The 25,697-nt window shown below is 41.0% G+C and overlaps 1 pseudogene; it reads right to left on the bottom strand.

The window, feature by feature from the left end:
- Nucleotides 1-859: 859 nt before the first annotated feature.
- On the bottom strand, nt 860-24,104 carry LOC143401992 (HLA class II histocompatibility antigen, DQ beta 1 chain-like; annotated as a pseudogene).
- Nucleotides 24,105-25,697: the final 1,593 nt, after the last annotated feature.

Genomic DNA, 25,697 nt, shown 5'->3' with positions numbered 1-25,697 from the left:
CTTCTGCAGTACCTATGACTTTGAACTCCTTTGTTGAACACTAAATTTAAGAATGTGGTTTAGGGGTTTTTGTCTGTATCAGTGAATGAAAGAGTTCAACAACATTGAAGAATTAGCCATCTTTGGAGTTCACATAAAATTTAAATTAAATAATGAAAATAAAATCGTAGAGAACCCCCTCTTTTTAACATGCTTTCTCTGGTTAATAGAAATTAGTAAAACAATCATTTTTCTCTTGCCTTTGGCATAATCAAGAGAAAGCCTTAGAATAAGAACTTCAAAATAGGCCAATTTTGAATGAAACTACAGCAACACCCTCTTGGAAGCTTCCTGAATGTGTCTCCCAAGGTTACAGAAAGTTAGAAAGGGAGACAAAACTAAAATAGCAGAAAAGGAAGAAAACAAAACTATCTTTTTAACAGTATAAATGTGATACAGGAAATGCAAACAATTCTAAAGATGACTCATGAAATTTATTTTTATAAGAGTTTAGCAAAATTATTGACTTCAAGATCTTATATGATGAAGCATGCTATTTTTGTTGAAAATACAGTATTGAAGATTTTATTTTTTCTTCCTGCCACAGATTAAACTCAGGGGCACTTAACTGCTAGCCACATCCCCAGCACTTTTTATATTTTATTTAGCGACAGAGTCTCACTAAGTTATTTAGGGCTTGGCTAAATTGCTGAGGCTGGCTTTGAACTCGCCATCCTCCTGCCTCAGCCTCCTTAGCTGCTGAGATTACAGGAATATTGAAGATTTTTAAAATAAGGTTATTGCAGAATCAGTTCTGGCAGAGAGAGTGATGAGAATCAGTTCTGGCAGAGAGAGTGATGAGAAACGGAGCATGACCTCCTCACGGGGACCCTCTGGGACCCTCTGCCCCAGGCCGGCAGGTGAGCTGAGGGCCTGGGGACAGGCCATGGCCTCTGCCCTGCAGACCCCAGAGCTCCGCAGCGCCTGCGCATTGACCTACCCAGGCTGTCAAGGACCCCCTGGCTGGATGGCCTGAGGGTGGCAGTGATCTGTCAGATTGGACCAAGGGGGCTGCCTGGTCTGCTGCCCCAATCCTATCGTCCCAGGCAGAACCACCACTGAGGACCTGGCGTGCCATTGGGTGGTGGCTGGCGGGGCGAGAAGAAAGGAGGTCCTCTGATGCAGTGGAGGCCGGTGGGGACTTTAAGGGCCAAGAAGGCGAGCAGATGCAGATAGCTCGGCCAAGCCTTGGACAGCGGAGAGTGCAGACCAGGGCCCTCTGTGACCGCTTGGTGCCAGCTCCTGGCGACACCACCTTGTAGGACAAGGCAGAGGCCTTAACGCCCTGGAAGGTGATTGACACCCAGGTGACCAGGGTGGACCAGTTAGCCGCCTGGCGCTTGGTGTTCCTCCTACACAGAGAGCCTGCAGAGCAACAGGCCACAAGTGACCCACTGAGAATGCCACCGCAGTGCGGGAAGATTCCGTAGTAGGATGAATCTTTTTGTAAAGAGCTTTTAAAAACTGATGGGAAATACTGTGTTTGGAATTCTTAAACCACCTCTGAACAGAACACTGTCTGTACTTGTTCATTGGGTTGAGGTAGGCAGGAGGGAAGTTGCAAAAGGTGTTTTGTTGGAGTGTGCTAGACAATTTCAGCTTACCCATTGCCCTGTAATGTGCATTTCATTTAACTTTGCTTTTCTGTATATACTGGACAAAGGAGTCCTGATTTTATCATATTTAGTCTTTAGATATTAAAGAGGTTGCCAATGTATAACAAAAAGTAGTTAGTAAACTAACACATTTTATACACTTTATGTTAAAATTCATAGAAATACAGGCTTCTGAAAAGTCCTTTCAGAAGTGAAATTGTAATATCACATTATATGACACTCAGATATGACACATGTGACATAGGAAAAAGAAGTGGAAGAAATGAAGGATTCTAGGCCAGAATGTCCTACTGAGAAGACACTTTCAGATTTAACCAGTGTTACATGTGTGTAGTTTATTCAACACTACTGTGTACATAGTGGACAAATTTAAGTCCTTATTTGAAATATGTAGGATTCCTAGATATTTAGAAGTGCACGAAGGATGTTAAAAGTAGAAGTAGTGAATGAAATATTTTGTAGATTTAAAAAACTGCATATTCCAAAACAGGAAAATATAAAAACACAAAAGTTAACACTGAAAAATAAAAAACAGAACTGAGGTCTCTTGCACCGACTCGCCTTGGCGTGGGACTTACGGCTACCGCTCCCACCAGTGCTGACAACTGAGGTCTCTTGCATCAGATACGGGGGCGTGGCTACCAGAAGGTAAGCAAATTTGCTGGGGGTTCTCAACCCCAAGCTCTACAAACTTAGGGCCTGAGGGAGGCAAACAAGGAGAGTGTGCCCAGGCACTAATGAAACAGCTGCTCCACGCGTGTGCAAGGTAGGCGGAACTGTGACCACCGACAAAACAGGCCCAGTGGACTGCCAGACACATCGCTCAGATTGGGGGAGGGGCAGAGCCGCCGGGCGCCTGCAAGTTACGCAGACCTGCGAATCACCAGCAGATCAGGCCCAGCAACCGCGGAGCGGCAGAGCCACCCCCGGGCCTGCAAGGTAGTCGCACTTGCCACACACCAGCAGGTCAGGCCCAACAAACTGCGGAGGGGCACAGCTGCCCCACGATCCTGCTAGGTAGGCAGTACCCTGACCACCAACAGAACAGGCTCAGAGGACGGCCAGACACATCGCCCGCCCCGGTTGGGGGAGGGGCAGAGCCGCCAGGCGCCTGCAAGGTAGGCAAACCTGCGTCTCACCAACATATCAGGCCCAGCAACCCGCGGAGCAGCAGAGCCACCCCCGGGCCTGCAAGGCAGGCGCACTTGCCACCCACCGGCAGGTTAGGCCCAGCAACTCTCGGAGGGACACAGCTGCTCCACGCACGTGCAAGGTAGGCGGAACCGTGACCACTGACAAAACAGGCCCAATGGCCCGCCAGATACATCGCCCCGGTTGGGGGAGGGGCAGAGCCGCCACCAGCGCCTTTTAGGTAGACAGACCTGCAACCGACAGACAGAACAGGCCTAGTGGCCAGCGGAGGGACAAAGCCGCTGCTCACGCCTGGAAGATAGGCGGACCTGTGACCACCGAAAGAACAGGCCCATCGAAAGTACAGGCACAGCGGCCTCCCAGCGTGGTAGACACATTGCCTCAATTGGAGGAGGGGCAGAACCACCGCCAAAGCCTGCGAGGGAGACTTTGCAGCTATACAAGAGCAATATAAATATATAGGGGGAAAATTCAATAACACAACAGTTTCACCAAGCAGAAAGAAACGCGATCAATATGAAAAGACAAGGAAAGAAAGGACCACAAGCAATGCAGGTCAACTCAACTTTAGAAGAGGTAATATCTGCAGCAGATGGAATGTCAGATAAAGAATTCAGGATATACATGCTTCAGATGATCTGGAGTCTCAAGGAAGACATTAGACAGCAAAATCAGACAATGAAAGACCACTTCGACCACTTTGACAATAAATTACATAAACAAATCCAAGAAGCAAAAGATCAATTATACAGGGAGATAGAGGTTATAAAAAACAAACAAACAGAAATCCTGGAAATGCAGGAAACAATAAACCAACTTAAAAACTCAATTGAGAATACTACCAGCAGAGTAGAACACTTAGAAGATAGAACATCAGACAATGAAGACAAAGTATTTCAACTGGAGAAGAACATAGACAGCTCAGCAAAGCTGTTAAGAAACCATGAGCAGAACATTCAAGAAATATGGGATAACATAAAGAGACCAAACTTAAGAGTCATTGGGATACAGGAAGGTACTGAGGTCCAAACCAAAGGAATGAGCAATCTATTCAACGAAATAATACGAGAAAACTTCCCAGACTTGAAGAATGAGACAGAATCCCAAATCCTAGAAGCCTACAGGACGCCGAATGTGCAAAATCATAAGAGATCCACACCTAGGCACATTATAATGAAGATGCCCAACATACAGAATAAGGAGAGAATTTTAAAAGCTACAAGAGAAAGGAAGCAGATTACATTTAGGGGTAAACCAATCAGGATAACAGCTGAACTTTCAACACAGACTCTCAAAGCTAGAAGATCCTGGAATAACATATTTCAAACACTGAAAGAAAATGGGTTCCAACCAAGAATCGTGTATCCCGCGAAATTAAGCTTCAGGATGGAAGATGAAATTAAAACCTTCCATGATAAACAAAAGTTAAAAGAATTTGCAGCTAGAAAACCATCTCTTCAAAACATCCTCGGCAAAATATTACAGGAAGAGGAAATGGAAAATATCAATGAAAACCAACAGCGGGAGGTAGTACAGTAAAGGGGGGGGGAATAATCAAAGAGGAAAACAAACCATGTTTAGTAACATAAATAAACAAATATGGCTGGAAGAACAACCCATATCTCAATAATAACCCTAAATGTTAATGGCTTAAACTCACCAATTAAGAGACACAGGCTAGTAGAATGGATCACAAAACAAGACCCAACAATATGCTGCCTTCAGGAGACGCATTTGATAGGAAAAGACATACATAGACTGAAGGTGAAAGGTTGGGAAAAATCATATCACTCATATGGACTTCGGAAACAAGCAGGAGTGTCCATACTCATATCAAATAAAATAGATTTCAAGCCAAAGTTAATCAAAAGGGATGAAGAGGGACACTACATACTTCTCAAGGGAACCATACACCAACAAGACATAACAATTATAAATATATATGCCCCAAACAATGGTGCAGCTATGTTCATCAAACAAACTCTTCTCAAGTTCAAGAGTCTAATAGACCACCATACAATAATCATGGGAGACTTCAACACACCTCTCTCACCACTGGACAGATCTTCCAAACAAAAGTTGAATAAGGAAACTATAGAGCTCAATAACACAATTAATAACCTAGACTTAATTGACATATATAGAATATACCACCCAACATCAAGCAGTTACACTTTTTTCTCAGCAGCACATGGATCCTTCTCAAAAATAGATCATACATTATGTCACAGGGCAACTCTTAGACAATACAAAGGAGTAGAGATAATACCATGTATCTTATCTGACCATAATGGAATGCAATTGAAAATTAACGATAAAAGAAGTAAGGAAAAATCATGCATCACTTGGAGAATGAACAATAGGTTACTGAATGATCAATGGGTTATAGAAGACATCAAGGAGGAAATTAAAAAATTCTTAGAGATAAATGAAAACACAGACACAACATATCAGAATCTATGGGACACATTGAAAGCAGTTCTAAGAGGAAAATTTATTGCTTGGAGTTCATTCCTTAGAAAAAGAAAAAACCAACAAATAAATGATCTAATACTTCAACTCAAAATCCTAGAAAAAGAAGAGCAAAACAACAGCAAAAGAAGTAGAAGACAAGAAATAATTAAAATCAGAGCTGAAATTAATGAAATCGAAACGAAAGAAACAATTGAAAAAATTGACAAAACTAAAAGTTGGTTCTTTGAAAAAATAAATAAAATCGACAGACCCTTAGCCACGCTAACGAAGAGAAGAAGAGAGAGAACTCAAATTACCAGCATACGGGATGAAAAAGGCAATATCACAACAGACACTTCAGAAATACAGAAGATTATCAGAAACTATTTTGAATCCTTATACTCCAATAAAATAGAAGATAGTGAAGGCATCGATAAATTTCTTAAGTCATATGATTTGCCCAGACTGAGTCAGGAGGTTATTGACAACCTAAACAGACCAATATCAATTGAGGAAATAGAAGATACCATCAAAAGATTATCAACTAAGAAAAGCCCAGGACCGGATGGGTATACAGCAGAGTTTTACAAAACCTTTAAAGAGGAACTAATACCAATACTTTTCAAGCTATTTCAGGAAATAGAAAAAGAGGGAGAACTTCCAAATTCATTCTATGAGGCCAACATCACCCTGATTCCTAAACCAGACAAAGACACTTCAAAGAAAGAAAACTACAGACCAATATCTCTAATGAACCTAGATGCAAAAATCCTCAATAAACTTCTGGCGAACCGGATACAAAAACATATCAAAAAAATTGTGCACCATAATCAGGTAGGATTTATCCCTGGGATGCAAGGCTGGTTCAATATACGGAAATCAATAAATGTTATTCACCACATCAATAGGCTTAAAAATAAGAACCATATGATCATCTCAATAGATGCGGAAAAAGCATTCGACAAAGTACAGCATCCCTTTATGTTCAAAACTCTAGAAAAAATAGGGATAACAGGAACATACCTCAATATTGTAAAAGCAATCTATGCCAAGCCTCAGGCTAGCATCATTCTGAATGGAGAAAAACTGAAGGCATTCCCTCTAAAATCTGGAACAAGACAGGGATGCCCTCTCTCACCACTTCTGTTCAACATAGTTCTCGAATCACTGGCCAGAGCAATTAGACAGACAAAAGAAATTAAAGGCATAAAAATAGGAAAAGAAGAACTCAAATTATCACTATTTGCAGATGACATGATTCTATACCTAGCAGACCCAAAAGGGTCTACAAAGAAACTATTAGAGCTAATAAATGAATTCAGCAAAGTGGCAGGCTATAAAATCAACACGCATAAATCAAAGGCATTCCTGTATATCAGCGACAAATCCTCTGAAATGGAAATGAGGACAACCACCCCATTCACAATATCCTCAAAAAAAATAAAGTACTTGGGAATCAACCTAACAAAAGAGGTGAAAGACTTATACAATGAAAACTACAGAACCCTAACGAGAGAAATAGAAGATCTTAGAAGATGGAAAAATATACCCTGTTCATGGATAGGTAGAAGTAACATCATCAAAATGGCGATATTACCAAAAGTTCTCTATAGGTTTAATGCAATGCCAATCAAAATCCCAACGGCATTTCTTGTAGAAATAGAGAAAGCAATCATGAAATTCATATGGAAAAATAAAAGACCCAGAATAGCAAAAACAATGCTAAGCAGGAAGTGTGAATCAGGCGGTATAGCTATACCAGACTTCAAACTATACTACAGAGCAATAGTAACAAAAACAGCATGGTACTGGTACCAAAACAGGCAGGTGGACCAATGGTACAGAATAGAGGACACAGAAACCAATCCACAAAACTACAACTATCTTATATTCGATAAAGGGGCTAAAAGCATGCAATGGAAGAAGGATAGCATCTTCAACAAATGGTGTTGGGAAAACTGGAAATCCATTTGCAACAAAATGAAACTGAATCCCTTTCTCTCGCCATGCACAAAAGTTAACTCAAAGTGGATCAAGGAACTTGATATCAAATCAGAGACATGGCGTCTGATAGAAGAAAAAGTTGGCTATGATCTACATACTGTGGGGTCGGGCTCCAAATTCCTCAATAGGACACCCATAGCACAACAGTTAATAACTAGAATCAACAAATGGGACTTACTCAAACTAAAAAGTTTTTTCTCAGCAAAAGAAACAATAAGAGAGGTAAATAGGGAGCCTACGTCCTGGGAACAAATCTTTACTCCTCACACTTCAGACAGAGCCCTAATATCCAGAATATACAAAGAACTTAAAAAATTAGACAATGAGATAATGAATAACCCAATCAACAAATGGGCCAAGGACCTGAACAGAAATTTCTCAGAGGAGGACATACAATCAATCAACAAGTATATGAAAAAATGCTCACCATCTCTATCAGTCAGAGAAATGCAAATCAAAACCACCCTAAGATACCATCTCACTCCAGTAAGATTGGCAGCCATTAGGAAGTCAAACAGCAACAAGTGCTGGCGAGGATGTGGGGAAAAGGGTACTCTTGTACATTGCTGGTGGGACTGCAAATTGGTGCGGCCAATTTGGAAAGCAGTATGGAGATTTCTTGGAAAGCTCGGAATGGAACCACCATTTGATCCAGCTATTCCCCTACTCGGTCTATTCCCTAAAGACCTAAAAAGAGCACACTATAGGGACACTGCTACATCCATGTTCATAGCAGCACAATTCACAATAGCAAGACTGTGGAACCAACCTAGATGCCCTTCAATAGACGAATGGATAAAAAAAAATGTGGCATTTATACACAATGGAGTATTACTCTGCATTAAGAAATGACAAAATCATAGAATTTGGAGGGAAATGGATGGTATTAGAGCAGATTATGCTAAGTGAAGCTAGCCAATCCCTTAAAAACAAATGCCAAATGTCTCCTTTGATATAAGGAGAGTAGCTAAGAACAGAGTAGGGACAAAGAGCATGAGAAGAAGATTAACATTAAACAGGGATGAGAGGTGGGAGGGAAAGGGAGAGAGAAGGGAAATTGCATGTAAATGGAAGGAGACCCTCAGGGGTATACAAAATTACATACAAGAGGAAGTGAGGGGAAAGGAGGAAAAATATAAGGGGGAGAAATGAATTACAGTAGAGGGGGTAGAGAGAGAAGAGGGGAGGGGAGGGGGGAGGGGGGATAGTAGAGGATAGGAAAGGCAGCAGAATACAACAGACACCAGAATGGCAATATGTAAATCAATGGTTGTGCAACTGATGTGATTCTGCAATCTGTATGTGGGGTAAAAATGGGAGCGCATATCCCACTTGAATCAAAGTGTGAAATATGATATATCAAGAACTATGTAATGTTTTGAATAACCTACAATAAAAATTAATTAAAAAAAAAAATTAAAAAAAAATCCTGCTGTATAGAGATACCCCACCATCACTACCAACATATGTGTCAAAGTGACAAAATAGCCAAGACAATTTTGCCATCATGAGTGAGGAAGAAGACACTACAGACATCAAAGTGTATGATAAAAAATATATATGAAAAAAAAGTAAAAAGATTCTAGGAATAGGCTGACCCATGAAACAGAGGTCTTCATGGGTAACCAGCAAATATTTTCTGAGCACTCCCTGAATACCATAGGACACAGCATTTCAAAAAGTATGTGATCTGATTAGTTACACAGAAATAACGCAGGACTCTGAGAACATGAGCTACTACTGATATCTCTTTAGAAAAACCCAAGTAATAGGACATCCTGGGGATCCATAGTGTAAATGTTTACCATCAGACTTACATGGACAGAACAAATCTCAAACCTATCAATACCTGCCCTAACTTTGGCAACTTTATTTTCCCTGATGACCCCTCCAAAGTAGATACTAGTAGCAGATATATGTTGGAAATGAGTGTGGAGATGTTCTATCATATAATTCCAGAAGCTACTGCATTTGTATCCCAGTGGCTTCCTTTCTCCTCATCTGGTAATACGTTTCATAAATAAGCAATGGGAAACTGACTTCAACCAGATTATCAAATACTACTTTATGAAAGCAAAAGTGAATTCTGATTATACTTTTATTGTTATATGCTATTATGTCCTCATGTTTTGAAGGTAGATGAGCTTATTCTTTCATTTAAAGGGTCAATAGGAACCACCCAAAGAAAATAAAGATAAATTCATATAACCAGAGAGCTTGAATTTGGAGGTTGACATGATTTGAAATTCTCTTTCCAAAATGGCACAAATGAAACTTCAGTTGTATGTAAACTACATAAATTATACTTGAAGCATCATGGGTGTGGGGACTGAGGATCAAACTCAGGACCTCATGCATGCTAGGAAAGTGCTTTACCACTGAGCTATTCCCTCAGCAACAAATTTTAATAGAAAAACAAACAGAGACTGAGGGAAGATGGCCGCGAAGGGAGTGCAGTAACTCGGTGTAGTGCGTCACTGTGAGGGAAAATGACGAGTTAGAACGGCTAAAAGCTATCTTGTTAGGAATTTCCAGCAAAAGTGGGGTGCTCCAAAAACTAGTGGAAGGATTTTCATCGCACGAGGATCAGCTTCGGGGGCTCAAACGCGAGCGATCTGTCCGTACGGAGGGTCACACTGCTTGCTCGGCAGATCGCCCCGCGGCTGGAGTCTGCCGCTCGCGCTGGGAAACGACGGGCTGGTGGCGCAGAGATACAGCGATGCTGATTCTGCGGGCTCCTGCCAGCTAGGCATTTGCTGAGCTCGGAGCTGAATTCTGGGTTGGAGACAGGGGAAGGAAACGGTCCAGCTCGGTTCTCCACACCAGTCAGACCACGGAGGAAGCCAGCGGCCACCATCTTGGAGAGCTGACGTCACCATCCTTGTTTTTGACTGATCGCAGCTCTTTAAGCTATAGAACAGGTAATTTCAGGCTGACAATTGTCTGCGTCTCGCAGACAAATTGCTCAGACTTAGTGCTAAATAACCCGCGGAAACTGCTTCTTGGAGCCTGCTCCTATCAGAACACACACCGAGCCCGGAGCGGCGGAGTTCCGGCTCCCGGAGCTGCTCTGGCCCAGGGCTATAGAACCCGCGGAAACTGCTTCTTGGAGCCTGCTCCTGTCGGAGCATGCACCAAGTCCGGAGAGTTCGAATTCTGGCTCCCGGAACTGCTCTGGCCCAGGGATAAAGAACCCGCGGAAACTATTTCTCGGTCCGGGTCCTGCTGAATACTGTGGAGGCCAGAGGGGCGGAGCAGAGCTGCCGCCGGAGCCCGGAACAGGCCCAGCGACCCGCCGGCGTGGTGTCGCGTCGCCCCAGCTAGAGCGGAGGCCGAACAGAGCCGCCGCCCACGCCCGGAACAGGTCCAGCGACCTGCCGGCAGGGTAGTCAAGACACCCCATTTGGAGTAGGGGCATAGCAGATCCTCCACCCGAGTCCGCAAGGTAGGCAGGCCTGTGACAGACTGGCAGAACAGGCCCAGTGGCCTGCTGACGTGGTAGACACGTCACACCACTTGGGGGAGGGGCAGAGCAGAGCAGCTCCCCGAGCCTGGATCAGGCCCAGAGGCCCGCCAGCGTGGCAGCCACATCACCCCATTTGGAGTAGGGGCAGAGCAGAGCCGCCGCCCGAGCCTGCGAGGTAGACAGACTTGCAACCGACCGGCGGAACAGGCCCAGCGGTCTACTGGTGTGGTAGACACGTCACACAAATTGGAGAAGGGGCAGAGCAGAGCTGCCTCCCGAGTCCGCAAGGTAGGCAGACCTGCGACCGACCGGCGGATCAGACCCAGCGGCCTGCTGGTGTGGTAGACACATCACCCGTCACCCCAATTGGAGTAGGGGCAGAGCAGAGCCTTCGCCCGCGGTCGGAGCAGGCCCAGTGGCCCGACAGCGTGGTAGTCACGTCAACCCAATTGGAGCAGGGACAGAGCAGAGCCGCCACCCGCACCCGGAACAGGTCTAGCGACCTGCCGGCGTGGTAGTCACGACACCCCAATTGGAGTAGGGGCAGAGCAGATCCTCCACCCGCGCCCGCAAGGTAGGCAGGCCTGTAACAGACTGGCGGAACAGGCCCAGCGGCCTGCCGGCGTGATAGACACGTCACACCACTTGGGGGAGGGGCAGAGCAGAGCCACTTCCTGAGCCCGGATCAGGCCCAGCGGCCCGCCGGCGTGGCAGTCACATCACCCCATTTGGAGTAGGGGCAGAGCAGAACCGCAGCCCACGCCCAGAACAGGCCCAGCGACCTGCCGGCGTGGTAGTCACGACACCCCAATTGGAGAAGGGGCAGAGCAGAGCCGCCGCCCGCGCCTGCAAGGTAGTCAGATCTGCGACTGACTGGCAGAACAGGCCCAGGGGTTCGCGGACGTGGTAGACACGTCACCCTGACTGAAGTAGGGGCAGAGCAGAGCCGCTGCCTGCGCCTGGAACAGGCCCAGAGGCCCGCCTGCATGATAGTTACGTCACCCCAATTGGAGGAGGGGCAGAGCAGAGCCACTGCCCGCGCCTCCAAGGTAGGCAGACCTGCGACCGACCGGCAGAACAGTCCCAGCGGCCCGCCAGCGTGGTAGACAGATCACCCCAATTGGAGGAGGAGCAGAGCTGCCGCCCGCCCCTGCAAGGGAGACTTTTCAACTATACAAGTGCAATATAAATATATAGGGGGAAAATTTCAAAAACACAACAGTTTCACCAAGCAGAAAGAAACACGAGCAATATGAAAAGACAAGGAAAGAAAGGACCACAAGCAATGCAGGTCAACTCAACTTTAGAAGAGGTAATAGCTGCAGCAGATGGAATGTCAGATAAAGAATTCAGGATATACATGCTGCAGATGATCTGGAGTCTCAAGGAAGACATTAGACAGCAAAATCAGACAATGAAAGATCACTTCGACCACTTCGACAATGTATTACATAAACAAATCCAAGAAGCAAAAGATCAACTATACAGGGAGATAGAGGTAATAAAAAACAAACAAACAGAAATCCTAGAAATTCAGGAAGCAATAAACCAACTTAAAAACTCAATTGAGAATACTACCAGCAGAGTAGAACACTTAGAAGATAGAACATCAGACAATGAAGACAAAGTATTTCAACTTGAAAAGAACATAGACAGCTCAGCAAAACTGCTAAGAAACCATGAGCAGAACATCCAAGAAATATGGGACAATATAAAGAGACCAAACTTAAGAGTCATTGGGATACAGGAAGGTATAGAGGTCCAAACCAAAGGAATGAGCAACCTATTCAATGAAATAATATGAGAAAACTTCCCAGACTTGAAGAATGAGACAGAATCCCAAATCCTAGAAGCATACAGGACGCCGAATATGCAAAATCATAAGAGATCCACACCTAGACACATTATAATGAAGATGCCCAACATACAGAATAAGGAGAGAATTTTAAAAGCTACAAGAGAAAGAAAGCAGATTACATTTAGGGGTAAACCAATCAGGATAACAGCTGATCTTTCAACACAGACTCTGAAAGCTAGAAGATCCTGGAATAACATATTTCAAACACTGAAAGAAAATGGGTTCCAACCAAGAATCATGTATCCAGCGAAATTAAGCTTCAGGATGGAAGATGAAATTAAAATCTTCCACGATAAACAAAAGTTAAAAGAATTTGCAGCTAGAAAACCATGTCTTCAAAACATCCTCGGCAAAACATTACAGGAAGAGGAAATGGAAAATAACAATGAAAACCAACAGTGGGAGGTAGGACAGTAAAGGGGGGAAAAATAATCACAAAGGAAAACAAACCATGTTTAGTAACATAAATAAACAAATATGGCTGGAAGAACAACCCATATCTCAATAATAACCCTAAATGTTAATGGCTTAAACTCACCGATCAAGAGACACAGGCTAGTAGAATGGATCACAAAACAAGACCCAACAATATGCTGCCTACAGGAGACGCATTTGATAGGAAAAGACATACATAGACTGAAGGTGAAAGGTTGGGAAAAATCATATCACTCATATGGACTTCGGAAACAAGCAGGAGTGTCCATACTCATATCAAATAAAATAGATTTCAAGCCAAAGTTAATCAAAAGGGATAAAGAGGGACACTACATACTGCTCAAGGGAACCATACACCAACAAGACATAACTATCATAAATATATATGCTCCAAACAATGGTGCAGCTATGTTCATCAAACAAACTCTTCTCAAGTTTAAGAGTCTAATAGACCAACATACAATAATCATGGGAGACTTCAACACACCTCTCTCACCACTAGACAGATCTTCCAAACAAAAGTTGAATAAGGAAACTATAGAACTCAATAACACAATTAATAACCTAGACTTAATTGATATATATAGAATATACCACCCAACATCAAGCAGTTACACTTTTTTCTCAGCAGCACATGGATCCTTCTCAAAAATAGATCATATATTATGTCACAGGGCAACTCTTAGACAATATAAAGGAGTGGAGATAATACCATGCATCTTATCTGATCATAATGGAATGAAACTGAAAATCAACGATAAAAGAAGGAAGGAAAAAACATGCATCACTTGGAGAATGAACAATAGGTTACTAAATGACCAATGGGTTATAGAAGACATCAAGGAGGAAATTAAAAAATTCTTAGAGATAAATGAAAGCACAGACACAACATATCGGAATCTATGGGACACATTGAAAGCAGGTCTAAGAGGAAAATTCATTGCTTGGAGTTCATTCCTTAAAAAAAGAAAAAAACAACAAATAAATGATCTCATACTTCATCTCAAAATCCTAGAAAAAGAAGAGCAAAACAACAGCAAAAGAAGTAGAAGGCAAGAAATTATTAAAATCAGAGCTGAAATTAATGAAATCGAAACAAAAGAAACAATTGAAAAGATTGACTAAACTAAAAGTTGGTTCTTTGAAAAAATAAATAAAATCGACAGACCCTTAGCCATGCTAACGAAGAGAAGAAGAGAGAGAACTCAAATTACTAGCATACGGGATGAAAAAGGCAATATCACAACAGACACTTCAGAAATACAGAAGATAATCAGAAACTATTTTGAATCCTTATACTCCAATAAAATAGAAGATAGTGAAGGCATCGATAAATTTCTTAAGTCATATGACCTGCCCAGATTAAGGCAGGAGGATATAGACAACTTAAACAGACCAATATCAATTGAGGAAATAGAAGAAACCATCAAAAGACTACCAACTAAGAAAAGCCCAGGACCGGATGGGTATACAGCAGAGTTTTACAAAACCTTTAAAGATGAACTAATACCAATACTTTTCAAGCTATTTCAGGAAATAGAAAAAGAGGGAGAACTTCCAAATTCATTCTACGAGGCCAACATCACCCTGATTCCTAAACCAGACAAAGACACTTCAAAGAAAGAAAACTACAGACCAATATCTCTAATGAACCTAGATGCAAAAATCCTCAATAAAATTCTGGTGAATCGGATTCAAAAACATATCAAAAAAATTGTGCACCATGATCAAGTAGGATTCATCCCTGGGATGCAAGGCTGGTTCAATATATGGAAATCAATTAATGTTATTCACCACATCAATAGACTTAAAAATAAGAACCATATGATCATCTCGATAGGTTCAGAAAAAGCATTCGACAAAGTACAGCATCCCTTTATGTTCAAAACGCTAGAAAAACTAGGGATAACAGGAACTTACCTCAACATTGTAAAGGCAATCTATGCTAAGCCTCAGGCTAGCATCATTCTGAATGGAGAAAAATTGAAGGCATTCCCTCTAAAATCAGGAACAAGACAGGGATGCCCTCTGTCACCACTTCTGCTCAACATAGTTCTCGAAATACTGGCCAGAGCAATTAGACAGATGAAAGAAATTAAAGGCATAAAAATAGGAAAAGAAGAACTTAAATTATCACTATTTGCAGATGACATGATTCTATACCTAGCAGACCCAAAAGGGTCTACAAAGAAACTATTAGAGCTAATAAATGAATTCAGCAAAGTGGCAGGATATAAAATCAACACGTATAAATCAAAGGCATTCCTGTATATCAGCGACAAATCCTCTGAAATGGAAATGAGGACAACCACTCCATTCACAATATCCCCCCAAAAAATAAAATACTTAGGAATCAACCTAACAAAAGAGGTGAAAGACTTATACAATGAAAACTACAGAACCCTAAAGAGAGAAATAGAAGAAGATCTTAGAAGATGGAAAAATATACCCTGTTCATGGATAGGCAGAACTAGCATCATCAAAATGACGATATTACCAAAAGTTCTCTATAGGTTTAATGCAATGCCAATCAAAATCCCAATGGCATTTCTTATAGAAATAGAGAAAGCAATCATGAAATTCATATGGAAAAATAAAAGACCCAGAATAGCAAAAACAATGCTAAGCAGGAAGGGTGAATCAGGCGGTATAGCGATACCAGACTTCAAACTATACTACAGAGCAATAGTAACAAAAACAGCATGGTACTGGTACCAAAACAGGCAGGTGGACCAATGGTACAGAATAGAGGACACAGAAACCAATCCACAAAACTACAACTATCTTATATTTGATAAAGGGGCTAAAAGCATGCAATGGAGGAAGGATAGCATCTTCAACAAATGGTGCTGGGAAAACTGGAAATCCATATGCAACAAAATGAAACTGAATCCCTTTCTCTCGCCATGCACAAAAGTTAACTCAAAATGGATCAAGGAGCTTGATATCAAAGCAGAGACACGGCGTCTGATAGAAGAAAAAGTCGGCTACGATCTACATACTGTGGGGTCGGGCTCCAAATTCCTCATTAGGACACCCATAGCACAACAGTTAATAACTAGAATCAACAAATGGGACTTACTCAAACTAAAAAGTTTTTTCTCAGCAAAAGAAACAATAAGAGAGGTAAATAGGGAGCCTACATCCTGGGAACAAATCTTTACTCCTCACACTTCAGATAGAGCTCTAATATCCAGAGTATACAAAGAATTCAAAAAATTAGACAACAAGATAACAAATAACCCAATCAACAAATGGGCCAAAGACATGAACAGACACTTCTCAGAGGAGGACATACAATCAATCAACAAGTACATGAAAAAATGCTCACCATCCCTAGCAGTCAGAGAAATGCAAATCAAAACCACCCTAAGATACCATCTCACTCCAGTAAGATTGGCAGCCATTATGAAGTCAAACAACAACAAGTGCTGGCGAGGATGTGGGGAAAAGGGTACACTTGTTCATTGTTGGTGGGACTGCAAATTGGTGCGGCCAATCTGGAAAGCAGTATGGAGATTTCTTGGAAAGCTGGGAATGGAACCACCATTTGACCCAGCTGGTCTATTCCCTAAAGACCTAAATAGAGCATGCTACAGGGACACTGCTACATCGATATTCATAGCAGCACAATTCACAATAGCAAGACTGTGGAACCAACCTAGATGCCCTTCAATAGACGAATGGATAAAAAAAAAATGTGGCATTTATACACAATGGAGTATTACTCTGCATTAAGAAATGACAAAATCATAGAATTTGGAGGGAAATGGATGGCATTAGAGCAGATTATGCTAAGTGAAGCCAGCCAATCCCTAAAAAACAAATGCCAAATGTCTTCTTTGATATAAGGAGAGTAACTAAGAACAGAGCAGGGACGAAGAGCATGAGAAGAAGATTAACATTAAACAGGGACGAGAAGTGGGAGGGAAAGGGAGGGAGAAGGGAAATTGCATGGAAATGGAAGGAGACCCTCAGGGTTATACAAAATTACATACAAGAGGTAGCGAGGGGAAAGGGAAAAATAATACAAGGGGGAGATATGAACTGCAGTAGAGGGGGTAGAGAGAGAAGAGGGGAGGGGAGGGGAGGGGAGGGGGATAGTAAAGGATAGGAAAGGCAGCAGAATACAACAGACTCTAGTATGGCAATATATAAATCAATGGAAGTGTAACTGATGTGATTCTGCAATTTGTATTCGGGGTAAAAATGGGAGTTCATAACCCACTTGAATCAAAGTGTGAAATATGATATATCAAGAACTATGTAAAAACAAACAGAGAAGGACAATTCATATATAGAGGGAATGACAATTGATATTACTAGTATTATATTATCATTATTACTGTTATTATCTATTCAGCCTTGCTTTGTTTTTTATAATTTCCTTTTTTTGAGGAAAAAAATCTGCCTTTTTGCCACATAAATTGGTTCAAAACTAAGGCCTGACTTAGAGTCCTATATCCCATGGCTAAAATGATTCGTTGAGAAGTTGAAATGTCACTCTATCAGGGATTTCTCCAGATTGTTAAACTGGAGTTGACATATTTGATTTCTTGCTATTCAGGTGATAGGCTGGAAGTCTGAGATGTTCCTCTACATACCCATATTTCCAGAGGAGAAAATCAGAACTATCAGGAAAAGCAGTACTCAGACAAACACAGAGAGCCCAAGCAAGAGAGAAAGAAACACAACAAAGACAGATAAAGAGAGGCAGAGAGATAAACACAAAGAGAATGTAGACAAGGAAAAAGATAATGGACTATTACAGAAGGACAGAAAGGAAATACTATGAGCACCATGAGCACAGGCCAATGGATGGATTGAGAAAGAAAGACATTCTAATGCAGGTAATGAATAAAAGACATGTGAGAGAGATGTTCATAGAGATATGCAAATGAAAGAAAATTTTTTTTAAAATGATAATAAAGAGACAGCAGGCACAGTGGTGCACTCCTGTAATCCCAGTGGCTCAGGAGGCTGAAGCAGGAGGATTGTGAGTTCAAAGCCAGCTTCAACAACAGTAAAGTGCTAAGCAACTCAGTGAGACCTTGTCTCTAAATAAAATACAGAATAGGACTGGGGATGTAGCTCAGTGGTTGAGTACTCCTGGGTTCAATCCCCAGTACCAAAACTAGATAGATCTACAGACATAAAGATGAAGAGCTACAGAGTAGAAAAAGAAGTACACTAAGAGAAGAGAGTAAAGACAGGAGGAAAAGGTCAGAGAGAAAGGAAGGAGCTAATAAACAAAAGAGAAAACAATTTCATCTTAGTCCTTGATCTAAGCATTTTTCAGAAGCCAAATTAATTTATGAACTTTCTAATTATATGCCAAAAAATTATTTTTAAGATGGTATTAGTGGAGTTTCCATCACATGCAATCAACATATTACTTTCTAACAAAACTCCCACTGGCAAGTATATAATCTGGTAGTTCAGACGCAACCCACAATCATTGTCTTTTGCCTCTGTGTACATAGTCAACAATGCCAGGAGACATTTGTGGGGCGAGGTTGGTTAATTTATAGGGTTAGGTGTTGTTAGGTAACATGATGGCACAAAATATTTCCAATAGTTCAACAATGTAAAACACATCAGGCTGCAGCAAAAGCCAGGAAAGACTGCTGCACACAACCCCAACTTCCAAGTCCCTGGATGGTGGACAATTTAATTTTTCATACCTTTTTTCATTCTTACATGGCACCTAAATTAGGCAGGATATGGGGACCTAGTCTCTTCCCTTTTAGGGCTTCACTGAACTAGCCCTCTAGAATCTGGTCCTTTCTGTGTCAGTATCTCCCACCACCACTTTTACTCAATCAGAATCAGAAACACAAGGGACACACAAATCTATTTAATTTTGAAAAAATAAATTGAAAGATGAAGGAGTTTGACATTTAAATCACGGGAAGACTTCAGACAGAGGACAAGATCAGAAACATGTTGAAAGTACTTGTGGCCCAAACAGATGTGGCAGGCGGAAGAGGGAGCAGAGCTCTCAGTGTCATATAGAAAGTACTCACAGAAATTCAGGAAAGACCAGGAGTTTGATTCTAAGCAGGAGCCCTGAAGGAGAGAGAAAAAAAAAGTCATAAATTAAATCCCTAGAGAAAGTCAGCTCCCTGCCCAATATCCCGGGGGCCTCTCTGTAAGTCAGAACACTAAGGGGAATTTTGTACAACCACCCACTCCTCACCATCTCTCCTGGAATCTGATTAAAGAGGATACCATGCTAAAGTGAACACAAAGCTTCTGCAGGGGCACGTGGATGAAGGCCCCAGTCCCATCATCTGTCTAAGTGTTTTAGTGAAGCACAGGTCACATACTTAACTGGACAGGTAAGAACTGTAACCTCACCTTACATCCAGCTCAGCAGCACTCTGTAATCTGGGGCTCTGAGAGCATCATGCAAGCCTCACTCAATGCCAAAGGCTGGGTGTTGTTCTGGAGAAAAATCCCTGAAATTTCCTGCAGAGACCATGTGGAATGTTCCAAAATTTTCCTTCAACCAAACTCACATGAGAAAGAGTGTGGCATCACTTAGTCCTAGCGCCAGTCTTCCCCATTTTCTCTACAGGTGACTTACCTTTTTTATTCCAAAAGTGGACAATAAGGCCCAAGCCAAGAAAGAGCCCCCAAACTACCACAAGACTCCCAATGCCACTCAGCATCTTGTTCTGGGCAGATTCTGACAGTGCCCCTGGGAAGTAGAAGCCTATACATCAATGACTGTCCCCACATCCCACAGAGTCCTCCTCAGGAAGCCTGGAGTCCAACCCAAGATATAAGAGACAGATGTGCCCCACTACCAAACAGAGGAGGGTCAAGGGCATGCAGAGACCCCAGGAGAACAGTGGATGGATGAGGGCTTGGGGGAAAGAGGGAGAGTGGGTCCCCAGGGTAGGTCCATCTAAAAATCCAGAGACCATCCCCAAACACCAGCCTCAATGTCAAAGCCCAGAATTTCACTACTGCAGAAGATATACTTCCAAGTTGAACCTCAGCCTGGGGATCAGGTTACCCAAAGCAATAATATCTTAGAAGGAAAGAGGTCAGTACTCAGCATCTGCCTTTTGACTTGAGATCTCAGGCCTCCATGACTTGAAAGAAATGACACCAGGAGTTGTATAGGAGAGAAGGTATGAATGTGTCCAACAGCAGAGGAAAGGAGGGACTGCAAGCCCACAAGACCCAATGTCCTCCATGCCTTTGCTTCTTTCTATTGAACCTCTGGTATCAATGAAGTGGTCCTTACACCATTCTACGGTGATGGGTCTCTGGAAGCTGAGGTGCTCCACGTGGCAAGTGTAGACATCTCCATGCTGGAGTATTACTTCCAACATCACAAGAATCTGTAGGTCCAATCCCCATTCTGAATAACTGGTGTGGACACAACTCCAGAAATCTCTTCCTCTTTATTCTGGAACCATCTGACTTTAACTTGTTGAGGATAAAAATTTTTCACTGAGAAGATCAGCCAATTGTGGTGGTTTAGGGGCTCTGTCCTGGCTGGAGAGATGGTGACTATAGGCTCCACTAGAATGAATGACACCAAAAAATAAAGTGAGAGAATGAGGCAGCAAAGAGAGTCTCGTGTGGGCTTAAGTTCTCCTTTGACACTAAAGTGGAGAAAACAACACATATTAGTGTTCACAAATACCAAAGGTTTCACTCATTTGTGGAAGATTTTTTTAAAGTTGATCACATAGAAATAGAGGGTAGAATAGAGGTCACCACAGCCCAGGAAAGGAATAGTGAGAGGGTGAATAATGGGAATCAAACACACTTGGAGGGGAGCACTTTTAATGTCATACAGCTCAACAAAGGATAGTCTATAATAATTAATTACACACTTTGTAATAACTAGAGCATAAGAGTTTGGGTTGCCAGTACACACAAATGATAATATTTCAGGAAGTGGAAATGCTGATCTCCCCAGTTTGATCACAGCACATTGTGTTGAATTACAACACTCTGCATCAAAAATATGTACCAATATTATATGTTGATTCTTAAATGAAAAAAATAAATAAAGTGTTCCTTTTATAAATATATATGTCAGCAATGCATATACCATCTTGGTCCCTTAAATTTATTCTGCCTAATGATGTCCTAGTTGTCTTGATTTAAGTATGGTCTGATTTTCACAGAATACAATCAACTAGCAATGCTCTCCTCCTCTGTATTTGCCCACTATGCTGTGCTATATCCCCATGAGCTCAAAATCAGTGCTATCATAATCAGTATTATCAACCAACTATGGACTAAACTGTGAATCAAAATAAACCTCTCCTTTATTTAATTATCTCAAGCATTTTATTGCAGTAACTCAAAGCTGACTAACACACTCTCCCAACTCTGTCCTGCCAAGTCTTGCAACAGATTTTCCTTGAATACAAACGCCTTCCCAATTTTACCAAAATCCTAGGAAACCCAAAAGTCACCTTCCCCACAGGCCTTCCACACTAGTTCAGAGGTGAGTGCACTTTGATTGGTCCTAAACTCACCTCTCCACTGAACAGTGAAGGAAGCTGTCTGGTAATAGTTGTGTATGCATAAGGTATCTGCGTGGGCCCGATACTCAGCCAGGAGGTCCTTCTGGGCATTCCAGCTCTTGGCACTTGACATTCCCAGCTCTGTTACAGCCACAAACTCCCCCTCATCACTGTCAAAGCACAGGATCTCCTCCTTGTTGTAGATTTATCTGGCCACGAGCCTCACTTTTTTGGTCCCATTGGTGAAGTAGCAGATGCCCTTAAACTGATACACAAAATCTTCTGCAGGAGAACCAGCCTGATTTAGCTCAGGCTTGCACCCAACCAACCCTGTGTTTGGTTTAGGGAGACACAAGGAATAAAGGGACATCATAACACAGACCAGTGACTAAATAAAATCTGCTCTCAACCCTCAGAATTTTATACCCAGGATGAATGAAGTGATTTCTGTACTTCAAATCCTGCATTCATCATTTATTGGAGAAAATTAAAAATGTCAAACAAGGAAGATCATGGAGTAGTGTTTGGAAACAGAAACAAAATTGCCAGCATTTTCATATGCTGCATCTGTAAATAACAAAAATCCTAAATAATCCACTAACTAAAAGAATTTAAAGTAAGGGAGAGTTCATCAAATGGCTGGATACAGGATCCATTTTTAAATATTCTACATACACATAAGCAACAAATGTGAAATCAAATATTAATTACACCATTTATAATGGCATAAAAATTATGAAGAAATCTTATAAAATTTACAAGAATTCTAAAAGGGAAGTAATGAAATTTATGAGATACAACAAAAATAAACACAAAGATACACACCTGTACATGAATTGGAAGACTGAATATTATAAAGAGAACATTATCCCAAATGGTCTTATGGATTCTGGGTATAATTTAAAATTCCTACCTATTTGTGACTACTCAAAATTTACAAGCTGATTCTAAAATGCAATAAAGATTCATAAAGCAAAGATGGTGATTAAACATCATGCTTTTGGCACAGACATAGACAAATAAGTGGCATAATGTATTCCAAAATAAGTTTCATGCATCCATTTAGACTAAATTTACTAAATTTACACAACAGGTCATTAGTGAGGAATGAACACTTTTGTTAATAAATGATGTTCTAATAAATGGGTAACCATTAGAAGGAGCAGAAGAAATTAGGCATACTTCTTGCACCATATGTAACATAGACCTAAGTATGAATGAAATGTTACAAATCTGTTAGGAGATAAAACTAGAGAACATTTTCATGATACTGGAGTTTGACAGATTTCTTAAATCATTACAAGCACTAAACATAAATAAAAAGTTTGATAAATTCAATTCATTAAAATTAACAGCTTCTGCTCATCAAGAGATATTATTAAAAGACTTACATAAGGCCAAAAATACAAATATTTGCAAAGCACATACTGATGATGGGCTTGACTTGAAATATAATTTTTATCTTTTTGAAATAAATGAGAAAAAGATAACACTACACACTCACCAGACAGGGAAATATTAAATAGCCTAAGATACCAAAAGTTGTCAAGAATTGGATTTCTTTATGAACAGCTCATGAGACAACTAATTTGAATAACAATTGGACATTGTCAAGTTGAAGATAGGCAGGCATTCCAATTGAAGTTTCTATTTCAGTCTAGAGAAATGCAAACCCAAAGGTTCCAGGATTCCAGGATACATTTTCTTTTAAGTAAGACCAGCCCAAACCCCCATCCACATAAGAACAAGTTAAGTATATTGCTCTGCCCTCAAAAAATGAAATATACTACCCAACAACAAAAATGGATGAATATTTCATCAGAGATTTGTGGCACGTCTTCTCAGACATAATATTGAGAAAGGAACAAGACAGAGCACAGCATTTATAGAACATTTAGAGGAGGAAATATTAATCTATATTGTTTAAGGATACATTCATATATATGCTAACTGTAACAATGAGCAAAATATTAGGATTAAAAGAGTCACAATAGAACTTACTTCTGGAATGTGAAAAAGGGTACCTTTGGAAAGGATTACACAGGAGTCATTTAAAAAATTGGGAATGTTCACATATGTTCAACTTGATTAGTGGTATTTGGATATTTCTTTGTAATTTTTGTTATGTGTATGTGCTATAAGGTTTGTTGTGTTATTTTTCTAATAATTACTGTTAAAATACACTACAATAATACATATTCCAGAGTCATCAATTTGTATATGAGTGTGTTTTAGAAAGACCTAGTGAGACAGTGGATGTGACACTATCATTATATAGAAATTAGCCTGCCTTCCACTGCAGAGGTTGAAAAAAGGAATCTAGCAAAACTCTAAGAAGGAGATATCAGGACTCTTGTAGAAGTCCCTCCAAATTCTACCTGTGGTTTGATGAAAATACAACAGACCCAAGCTTAAGCCCCAGAGCCACCAAGAAATTATTTTCAATCTGGGCTCTGAATAGCAGCTGTCCTGCACTTACTTGGGGAATCTCTTCTGTTAGCCATGGGAGTCCTCAGCACCATGAGAACCGCCATCACAATTCCAGCTTCTCTCCAAGGGTTCCTGGGGATTATCACAGTCATCTTTTTAAACTTGGAACAGAAGCAATTTAACAAAAGCGCTTGGCATTCAGCACAGCTGCTACCAATTGACCTGACATTTCACTTCACAGAGATGGAAAGTAGGAAATCTCCTATGAATTTTAGGATTGGACAGTTCCTAAGGAAGAAACCAATCAACCCTATGACTTAAGTCATCATTTGTCTCTAGGTAAACATTTTGAATGGAAGTTCTCAACTCAAAAAATATCCCTTGTTGGGCTGGGGATGTGGCTCAAGCGGTAGTGGGCTCGCCTGGCATGCATGGGGCCCGGGTTGGATCCTCAGCACCACATACAAACGAAGATGTTGTGTCCGCCGATAACTAAAAAATAAATATTAAAAATTCTCTCTGTCTCTCTCTCTCTCTCTCTCACCTCTCTCTTAAAAAAAATATCCCTTGTTGAATACACCACCAGTAAATACCACATCATGTACAACCTCAACAGTGGGATCCTAATTAGAATAAGTTATACTCCATGTATGTATAATATGTCCAAATACACTCTGCTGTCAGGTATATCTAAAAAGAACAAATAAAAAATTAAAAACTAAATAAATAATAAATAAAATAATTGTAGAAACATTATCCATTGATCATCTTCTAGTTGTCTAGTGGTAGATTATCTTCAAATATCACTGAAGTTTGTAAAATGCTGAAGATATGTTAGGACGATTCAGACCCAAGAACATGACTCAAGGCATGTCTTCTTGTGACATTTATTTAAATTTTGTTTTTGCTTTTGTTGTGTTTTGTTTTTTTATTGGTTGTTCAAAATATTACAAAGCTCTTGACATCTCATATTACATAAATTAGATTCAAGTGGATTATGAACTCCCATTTTTACCCCAAATACAGATTGCAGAATCACATCAGTTACACATCCACATTTTTACTTAATGCCCTATTCGTAACTGTTGTATTCTGCTACCTTTTCTATCCTCTACTATCCTCCCTCCCCTCCCCTCCCCTCCCATCTTCTCTCTCTACCCCATCTACTGTAATACATTTCCCTCCTTGTTTATTTTCCCCTTCCCCTCACAACTTCTTATATGTAATTTTGTATAACATTGAGGGTCTCCCTCCATTTCCATGCAATTTCCCTTTTCTCTCCCTTTCCCTCCCACCTCATGTCTCTGATTAATGTTAATCTTTTCTTCCTACTCTTCCTCCCCGCTCTGTTCTTAGTTGCTCTCATTATATCAAAGAAGACATTTGGTATTTGTTTTTTAGGAATTGGCTAACTTCACTAAGCATAATCTGCTCTAATGCCATCCATTTACCTGCAAATTCTATGATTTTGTCATTTTTTAGCGCTGCGTAATACTCCATGGTGTATAAATGCCACATTTTTTTTTATCCATTCATCTATTGATGGGCATCTGGGTTGGTTCCACAGTCTAGCAATTGTGAATTGTGCTGCTATGAACATCGATGTGGCAGTATCTCTGTAGTATGCTCTTTTAAGGTCTTCAGGGAATAGACCGAGAAGGGCAATGGCTGGGTCAAATGGTGGTTCCATTCCCAGCTTTCCCAGGAATCTTCATACTGCTTTCCAAATTGGCAGTACCAGTTTG

The sequence above is a fragment of the Callospermophilus lateralis genome, chromosome 6 (assembly GCF_048772815.1).
Source record: "Callospermophilus lateralis isolate mCalLat2 chromosome 6, mCalLat2.hap1, whole genome shotgun sequence".
NCBI classification, from domain to species: Eukaryota; Metazoa; Chordata; class Mammalia; order Rodentia; family Sciuridae; genus Callospermophilus; species Callospermophilus lateralis.
Note: the sequence above shows the minus strand (reverse complement) of the source record. Positions and strands in the feature narration are given on the sequence as shown.